General features: G+C 35.3%; 1 long non-coding RNA gene across 2 annotated transcripts; it reads right to left on the bottom strand.

Moving 5' to 3' along the window:
- Positions 1 to 536: 536 nt before the first annotated feature.
- Positions 537 to 9,516, bottom strand: LOC131030069 (uncharacterized). 2 transcript variants are annotated; one of them, XR_009102865.2, is made up of 4 exons: positions 9,383 to 9,516; positions 9,044 to 9,148; positions 8,802 to 8,894; positions 537 to 761 (listed from the first exon to the last, which is right to left on the bottom strand). It is a non-coding gene; the product is annotated as an uncharacterized LOC131030069 (long non-coding RNA). The 2 variants fall into 2 exon arrangements; XR_009102866.2 differs by having other exon boundaries at positions 537 to 755.
- Between the last annotated feature and the right edge of the window lie 491 nt (positions 9,517 to 10,007).

The following is a 10,007-nucleotide window of genomic DNA, read 5'->3' as shown; positions in this document are numbered from 1 at the left end:
TGTTATGCTGAGATAACATAAAATATTCCGAGCCAAATTTTTTTCGTTTGTACAAATTACAAATTACATTCAATGCACCCGTTAAGGTTAGAAGATAAACCAAAACGTGCTGAAGCAACTCTAACCAGAATGTACACCAGGATCCCGTCGTGGGCAAGGTGTGAGCATTGGTCAGAGGATCTAAAACAAATTGCTTATGCAGTAACTCTAACCAAGAATGGCGCCGATGATGGCGAGCATATGGTCAGAGGATCTTCTACCCTAAATGCTGAAAGGGAACTCTACACCAAGTATGTGCTACCCAATCCAGAATGGAGTGAGGGGCGACCATATGGCGGAGTGATTACAAAACAATGCTTGAAAAGAAATGCGGAAGCTGGAAATACTCAACACCCAGGATGGGAAAGTAGCTACCATAGGGCTGAGGTCAATTAAATACAATATCAAATGCTGAAAGTAAGAAGAGCATTACAATTTGATAAAGCAAAATTTTACTCTGCTGTCAATACTACTGCCAGCTTACACTATGAAAGATGAAATCTTGCAAACAATACGTATCAGCATATAAATAGAGAGGTACAATATTAATGAATTCCTTTGCTGAGAAGTAAGATTAACGGAAATGGCAATAAACAGATCCAACCTTTTCTCCAGACTTGAATAAATCTTCAATGAAGCATTCCCATCGCTTCCAAAGAACTTTCACCACCATCGAATAAAGATATTGCAGATTTCTCCAAACTGATTTAACAGACCTGCACCTTTCAACAAATAACCAGCAACATAGGATTCCTTTGAAATGCTCGGAACTCACTCTTTACTCATTCAAAATGCTTGATATCAATTGCTAAACTCTAATAGAAAGGAGGCGCTCAGACTAAGAACAGAAAACAGACTTAAAAAGCATCTAACACTCAATGCACAATTCCCAAGACAGCAAAGGTACGACCCAGTTGGAAAGGGCGATTTCTCTTTTAAAAATCTGATGCTTCACAAATAAATCTACAAATTGGCACACATGGGCGCCTTTCCTATATGGAAGGGAATATGCAATACCCACAACGAATTTCTTTGTCTTTTTTGATTTATGATTTAAACATCCAATCTGCTGAAGCTAACATGCAAAAACCAGGAACTTCTAATATGCAAAAATCAGAAACTAAGAACTACAATGCTGATTACAATGCACAAATTTCAAGGAACTCACAAACTAGACTAAAATCACCACTAGTTGTTGTCTTACAAACAAGAAGCGATGCCCGAGCTAGGAGGCCTTCATTCCTCGAAGCAAACCCAGAGCCAAACCGGCAACATAACAGTACTGTAGACCAAAGATGTGAAATGATGCTCAAAGTCTTCCTTTTATAACTTCCTGTTGACTTCACGAAACCCTAAAATCCACTTCAATATCCAAACCCTAATCCTTTCTCCAAGATGGCATCCTTTTCCTTTCAAGCTTAATATTGATATTTTAATTAAATTCAATACCTTGATAAATGCACCCACATTAAACTTGCTTTGACTTTGGAAATTAATAAAATAATCTTTAATGAAGGCGCCACCCTCAAAAAGCCCACTTTTCAAAACAACATAAAGTCAATAGACTAGGCCAAGGGGTCAACGTTCGAATATAATATTAAAACGTGACCTTTTAATTAAATATATCAACTTAACTCTTCAATCATGCCCTGAAGCCAATAATGACCAAGTCAAAGATCAGGTCTGAGAAGGGGACATTACATAACAATTTTATGACTAAAATCTGTGATGAGACTCTATTAACTTTCTTTGGTTGCAGTTGTATGTACCTGTTATGAGATCACGAAATGAAGATCTCTCTCTTGCTAAGAGGGAGAGTTGAAGTTATAGCTGCGATAGAGATCTAAAATGATATCTATTCTCCTCTCCATTGTCTCTTATTTAATTTTTGGCTTCAGTTACTGTTTTCTATCTTGCTTCGCCTTGACTGTTGTCGGTGAGATGTCTATGTGAATGTCGGTGGAATATTTATGTGGCTTTCGGTGACTCTTCCCCTTCCATCGTGGAGCCTCTTCACTTGTGTGGCTGTCAGTGACTCTTCCCCTTCTATTGTGGAGCCTCTTCACTTGCTTTGCAATTCTTTATGTATATCACTCTTCTATTTTGGTGGCCTACTTCTTTGGCATATTGATAGTCATATTGCTGGCTTCCAATTTTGTCTCGTAGCAAGTTGAGAATAATGTGTATGAAGTCTGTCAGATCAGTAATATTTTATGTGTTCTGTGTTCAGAGTTTTCAGACTTATCAAGGTTTATAGAATGTATATGTGATGTATCATTTGACTTCATTTTCATGATTGATTTGTAGAGAATCAAACTTATCTTATCTTATTGTGATTGATAGTAATCTGAAACTATCAACAGTTGTATTCATTTTCAGAGATATAATAAAGTTCATTTTTGAGTGGGTTGGGTTTTCACCCTCAAGTGGAGGGTTTTCCCAGGATAAATTTTGTGTATCTTGTTTCAGATTTCTGTGTTACTAAAACATTAACAGTCGGTTCATACTTTCTTAGAGCTATTGATTGTTCTAGGAAACTTAAAAGGATCTTGATTACCAATTTGCCATTTTGAAGAAGACCATAGAGGAGGTTGGGTCTTCTAATGTTGTGCAGGTTGAGACATTCAACTTGTGTTTGTAAGTTAGTTCATTTGATGGTTGAGAGCACTTACAACATATTTGTTGGACTCCATGTTGTATGCATGCTTTGAATAATGCTTTGAAACACAGGTGCAAAATAGATTGGGTGAAGGAAGTAGTGGCAAAGGCTAGAGACATACAAATGTTTGTATGTAACCATCACACTTCACTTGCACTATTCCAGTATTATTCAAAGAAAGAATTCCTCAAACTAGTTGAGACTAGATATGCTAGCTATTCTATTTTGTTGGAGAGGATGTTGGAGGTGCAGGATGCTCTACAATCCATGGTTGTTTTTGGAGACTAGAAAAAGTGGGCTCAATCAAAGACAAAAGAAGGGAAAGTAGTGAGAAAAAAACTGCTTAATGACACTTGATCGTCCAATATCGGGTAAGAAATTATTTTTAAGTTTGTACTTTGTTTTACTTTTTATTTTAAAAATTAACTTTGAAACTTTCGTTATTTATAGTGTTAATGCAGTAATTTTTAATTTTAAAAGTTTAAAATGTTTCTCGTAGATATATTTGCTCTATCATATCACTTGTTGTGGGGATAATTAGGTATGCAAATATAGACTCTCCTACCTTTGGAGAGATCTATGAAACTTTTGATAGAATGCTTGATCAAATGAAGCAAGCAATTCATAACAAGGATCCTGAATTGCAATTCTACGAGGAACATGTTAGGCCTATTGTCACAAAGAGGTGGAACACAGTGATGAAGGGGCTTGCATGGCAGCACTTTGTAAAATGTATAGCACTGAGGAGGAAACCATTATTTGAGAGAAGTGGCTTCAGTTTTCCAATCTTCAGGGTTCTACATTCAACAAACCAGAGGATAGGACAGATAGGGCCACTATTGCACAAAAAAAAACCCATTGGATGATGGAAATTTTATGGGAAGGACACATTGGAGTTGAAACAACTTGCCATCTATTTCCTCTCACAAATTTCTAGTTCCTTTGTTGTAGAGAGGAATTGGTCCATTTGTGGCTTCGTCCACTCCATAAGAGAAATAGGCTTACCTCAAAACGAGCTAAAAAACTAGTTTGAGACTTCAGAACCAATAGACTATTGAGTATTGATAGACTCCAACAGTGCATTGTGATGTTGATCCTGAAGATGTTAGGCAAATTGACGAGGAGGAGGTGCAACCAAGATTGGTCGAGCTACCATTGGATGATCCAATTCAGGTAGAGAGTGATCGTGACATAGATGGTTCTGAGTCTTTGGAGATTGATAGCCAAAATGAGGCTTAGTCTCACAAATTGTTGTATTTTGATGTCAGAGACTTTTATATTGATAGCCCATGGTATTTTGATGTTTGAGACTTCTGTTACACTACTTTCTTGAAATTTATTATGCTGTTATACTACTGTTGTCATGATTTATTTACATATTAATATTGTTGTTATTAGTTATTGACATCTCTCTCTCTCTCTCTCTCTCTCTCTCTCTCTCTCTCTCTATATATATATATATATATATATATAGGACTATCCCCAAAATGTGTCCCCTGCCATCCCCCATCCCCATCCCCAAAACGTCGTGGAACACAAATGTAAACACTTGTGTTTCTTTCTTCAACACAAGTTCCTAATGTTTAGCAAGCTGTTAGACAGCATATTAGGAGGCCTAATGGCAGTTTTATAGAAGTTCTTGTTGTTTAGACTAAAGATTGTAACCTGAAACAATGTTCTTTCTAGTTTAATTTTGTCAGTTTCAGACTGAGAAGCGAGAATTATCAGTCTTGTACACAGCTGTATACCTTTTCAATCAATAAAAGACAAGCTACTTTTCCTTCTTAGAAGCTGTTTATTGTGTGTTATCAGATGATTGATGTAGCCTTTTGTTATATGCGAAAAAATCCTTGATATGATGTCTCATTATCAACACACATTTAGGCAGAGAATATATATTTTTACAGGTATGTTGTGTAAATGATACTAACAATCAAAAGTTGTGAAGAAATACTACATTTTCCTTCTGAGATGGTGAATATCATAACCTTCCTATCTCAGAATATCGTAACCTTCCTACAAAGCATTGATGCATGGGCATGTAAAACCTTCGAGTTGTGCATAGCCCATCCTTATCACTCGTTAGTTGTGTGTCTAAAACAATGTATAGATCTTGAAATCAGTTTGGTGCATCACCTTTTAGGTGTTGGGTTTCATTTCAATGTTTTCTCCACCCCTTTTCTTAGCAACAACAGTAGGTAAGTTAGATTAGGTGAACTCCAAGGGAACCAGCCCACTTTGGAGGTTGACTTCAATTTACCAAAGCCCACACTTTGAGAAGTCATCCCATGTTACAAGAGGTTGCTGAGTTGATAACTCAACAAGGGTGCAAACTTTTCTGACAACACCACCAATTTGCACTAGAGATTTGAAAGGAATAAATGGTCTTCTCTAACCACCCTACTAAGGATTGTTTTTTGATTGCATGTTTCCTTATCCTACACCTTGGACTCTTTTTAGTATGGTGATTTCATTCATCAAAGCCTTCAAGAGATTCTTGATATCATCGTCTTGTGAAGATTAATTTTACCAATTTCTTTCCTCATTTTCCCAGATTGAATCATACCATCCTTGATGCTTATGGCTAGATCTTGAGCAGTGTCAACTGTCAAGGCCACTGGGACATCCTAACTCATATTTTGATTCTGGATTGTGAGAATTCATGAAGAAGAGAGTTTGCAGTTGTAGGCCTTGAAAGTGTTGGAATTTTGGTAATCAATTTGTGGCCTCGTTATCGTTCTTCTTTATATTTGACAGTTTTGGAAATAATTCATGGTCATCCTCTGCAGATTTGAACTGAGCAATGAATCTTGTCCTTGAGCCATCCCAATTGGTGATACATTTGACCAAAAGGTGCCAAAACCAATCAGAGGCTATGCCAATGAGACGTTCTGGCATTCTGCAAATAACCTAACCACTACATCTTCATGTGCTACACCAAGAATCCTGCATGCAGCAGTAAGGGCTGCCAAATGCTACTCTCGAAGAAGAGAACCATCACCTATAAATGTTTGGAAGTTCTTTGATAAACCAGATGGCAAGTCATGAAGATGAGCCAAATATGACAGTCCACTTTTCTTTTCCCATGGCACAAGTGCTGTGGTTGGATGTGCAATCTGAATAAGAGTAATCTGAATTCCATAAAGTAGAAGAAATTGACTGAGATTAGAGATGCTATGTGAGATCTTTGCCAACTTCTCAAGACTTGATGAAAGGTTCGTATACTGTTTTGTGCATCTTTTCCTCTCAAGGATTGCTTTGCTGAGTTTGAAATTGAAGCTTTGCTGGAAATCAAAGAATTGATTTGTGCTTCTGCATGCTTGACTTCAAGATCTAATGAATCTTTTCTCTACCAGCTTGAAGAAAGACTGATTTATCGTTGAGGGACCAAATGAGGTATTACTCTTTGTCAATGACAATAAACAACTCTTCTTGCAATAGATGGTGGAGGAATGCATGGGTTTATGTGCCTCTGTCTTCTTCCTTATCAAGCACAACTGCTGCTTGTCTCCAACGTTGTGAACTTGTTCTATTATCAAAGACAAGACTTCTTGGATTGCTTCATCTCAAATTGTCATGGGCTCCTTCTAGTGTGGATGTGGGGTTTCTCATAATCTTTGCTTCATGCCCCATAGCAGTGCCAAAAAATGTTATCCCTAACATTTGTCTAAGTCAAAATCGTAAGTAACAGTACACAGGACTGAATCATTCCTCTATTTTCAAGGGAGATTCCCTTTATAACGTTCATCTATCAGGACCATAACATACACATAACAAAATTAAATTGACACAAAAATGTGGGAAACCAAGACAAAGGACATGAAACTCAAGCAATTTTTTGTTCCAAGCAACATATGGAATAATTGTTATTGACCAATCAATGGGAAACTTGACTGCATGTATGTTAACCTTTGAAGCATAAAATGGCATGTTTTAAAAACTGATTATCACACATGAATTGAGAAGTTGGGTTACACAAGTTTTGAAATTGATGATTAACAAAGTTCAATGTTTGTTTATAATTGTTCACCTTATTCACTTTCATTTCATACAGTGCTGTAGCAATTTGTCACAACAGTTTTTGGTGCCAGTGAAAAGGGATTGACATATGTTATTACAATCTATAGAACTCGGATATATGTCATTATGCTATAACATGCATATCACAACACTCAAAATATGGATAAATTTTACAGGTGAAGTTTAATTTTGGCTTTGACCAAGCATCCAGTCACTACCGTCCACAGGGTTAAAAATTGCAGTTCTAAAAACTCTGGAAAAATATTCTTCCTTCACTGAATTCTTGGAGACACAATTTGTTACTCACGAAGAATCTGATAGAGTGGAATTTGATTGAAAAGAAATCAAAAAATTATTATCTGGTAGAGATTGTATATTCTGTTATGAATTCATACTGGTTAAAGTCAAACCCAGTTCTCAATCAGATTTGAGACAAATTTGAAGCTCTTATGGTCATCTGCCTTTATGACTGTTATCAATATTAATCCAAGATTGTTCATAGTAATCTTCCTTTGAGCAAGGATTTCTAATTTGCAACCCATATATTTTTAACTCAAGATATACATTTTTTCACTAAGTTTGAAGTCGAAACTAGTTGCAAGTATAGATTCCTTCAACTCCCATTTTAATTGTGAAATCTGAGCACAGAAAATTCAAGAATGGTTCAACAAATTATGTCATGTACAATTTTATTGTCAAATCGAAGCAGCTTTGATTTATTTACCATCTCAGGAGCATAAATGTTAAAGATAGATTCCGACTTGTGGTTGGGAATCTCAGAACAATTCATTCTTCGTCCCAAAGCTTTAGGCTTAAAGAGTAGAAGTCTAAAAGAGCCCTTAAAGACTTAAAACAATGGAAAAAGATGATGAGATGAAAAAGGCTAGAGCGAATACTATACCATTGAACTTCACACAGCTCATATAGCTGTTGAATTTATAAAAAGTTGGATAAATACTTTTTTTCTATGCTACTTTTTTTAATTTGTTGGTATCAAAATTTAGAGATAATAGGAAGCATATTTTCACTATAAGAAGCTACAGTACCGAGTGAACATATATCAACTCTTATGCAATTGGAACCTTAACTTGCCTTAAGCATTAACCAATTTCTTTTTAATTCTAGTCTAAAAGTTTTAGGATAAATTCCAAAAAATCAGTGGGTACTGTGTTTCCGAGCTTGGTCATAAACCACTTGCATGTTTGGCATATGGTTGAGCAGTTTCCCAATCATTCAAAGAATAATTTGAATTCTACTGCCATCACCGTTTGTTCAAGTTTCGACATATTTAGGCATTGAGGCTTAAAACCTGCTCAGGAACAGGGCAAGGCAAATTACTCATTGCCCTCAAAACAATGGCAAAAAGAGTCATCAACCATGTGGCAAATATTCAGAACGAACATAACCCTGCTGGTCCATTTTCACTACGCTGTTGGTTCTGTTCCATGGAATTATTTAATGCATTCACTTTAAATACATCTTTTCCACTAATGCAACATCCTCAACCAAGCATATAAAAATCATTGACCAATTAGTCTTGAAATGTCTAACAATAATTGTGGGCTTATACAAAGGTCCCAATTCAAGGCAGACAATGAGAACGGCTTGCAACCAATTATCTGATGGGCATCTCTTTTGTCTCTTTCTCTATTAGTGCATCCTTGTTAACCATCCCAAAAAATGAAATTATTATTCTCCATCGATCACTCCTCTTGAAAGGTGTCCGTTTTCCCTCTTCTCCACTACATTAAATATCCTATAGCCTTCAAATTCTTTTGAAAAGGCTATAATTTGATTAGAAACCTACCCGTCAGATAAATCTCTATATCATAAACATAGGCTTGTACTATTATCAGAGCGCCATTCTATTTGAGTTATTATTTATGCCCTACCCTTGAGCATTATAATCATAAATCTATGTAGCAATATTGATGTAAATGAAGACAATAGATCCTAAGAGACCACAATGACATTATGATATGTTCCTGAATTGCTGGCCCTACACAGCAAAGGGGCCATAGATGACATAGCACAAATGATCATTCCAGACGGCATTCTGAGAAGTTAGTATTGCAGTGCTTACCTGAACAGAAGCCCAAATTGCTAAGTAAAAGAATGGAGGAAGCATTGCGATCACTACTAAGCAGATCCAACCAGGTCTCTCATTCACATGGTCCTGCACTATGATACAGCTCTCCCTCAGCCTTTAAAGGTTTTATAGATTTTTAATTTACAAGATCTACCAAGTACTTGACTCCATCTAAATCACTGTTATTCTAATCTATATAAATAATTAAAATCCAAAATCTGTAATACAGAGCATACCCTGGAAAATATCATGGTATAAGACAGGAAAGTTTTATTGCATTTCCTCTGTCTCCATAAAAAATGTTAACAGAGTACCCATAACTCTTGCCAATTCATGGTATCCTGTAGAAATAGAGAGCCATTGCCGTTATTGTTCGTAGAAAATTTGGAAAAAAAAATGGAGGAATTGTCAATAATACGATAATCAAAGCCGTTCAAATTCTTTTACAAATAAACTTGTATTTCCATGTAATGCTAATTTAGAAGAAATTTCATGTGGATAAATTAGAGGACGACGAGAACCACCAGAGAAGGAAAATGTAAACTATTTAAGCGAAGGACTGGTGTAATTGTTACCTGCAATCTCCAAAAAAGAAACCAGTGAGGTGCAATTGTTTTCATATTGGTGAGCGACCCAAGTTCAAATTTGAAGAATATGGACGTTGCCCCTAATATTCAAGAGAAACTCTGAAGCTATATTTAGTGATCAGGTGCGCGGATATCCGGGTATAGTTTTTTTAAATTGGAGTGAATATTTGTGTTTTAGTTTTTATTTCTCGGAAGGCACAACAACGTTCATTCAAATTTATTTTTCATTTTCAACTAGTTCAACCCATCAGTATTTAGAATTAAAAAAAATTTAAAAAAAATTATTTTATATTTTATAAAATTATAAAAATAATAATTTTCTATATTTTTATTAATTAATATTGAAAATAAGATTAATTTTTTTAAAATAATATATTTATCTTTTCTATTAATTATTTGAATGGATTGCTATTATTAGATTGAATAGATACATTTAATTTATTATTAATGTGAAATCATATATTTATAAAGTACTTATATTATTTAATTACTACTGACATTATAACTATTATTATTATATTTATATTTGTAGACACCTAAAACTGGCATGACTAATTAAATGGATTTTATTCATTTAATCATCATTAAATCACCTATTGATTAGATTTAATTA

This window comes from Cryptomeria japonica, chromosome 7, assembly GCF_030272615.1.
Source record: "Cryptomeria japonica chromosome 7, Sugi_1.0, whole genome shotgun sequence".
NCBI classification, from domain to species: Eukaryota; Viridiplantae; Streptophyta; class Pinopsida; order Cupressales; family Cupressaceae; genus Cryptomeria; species Cryptomeria japonica.
This window is presented reverse-complemented; position numbering and strand designations above follow the sequence as displayed.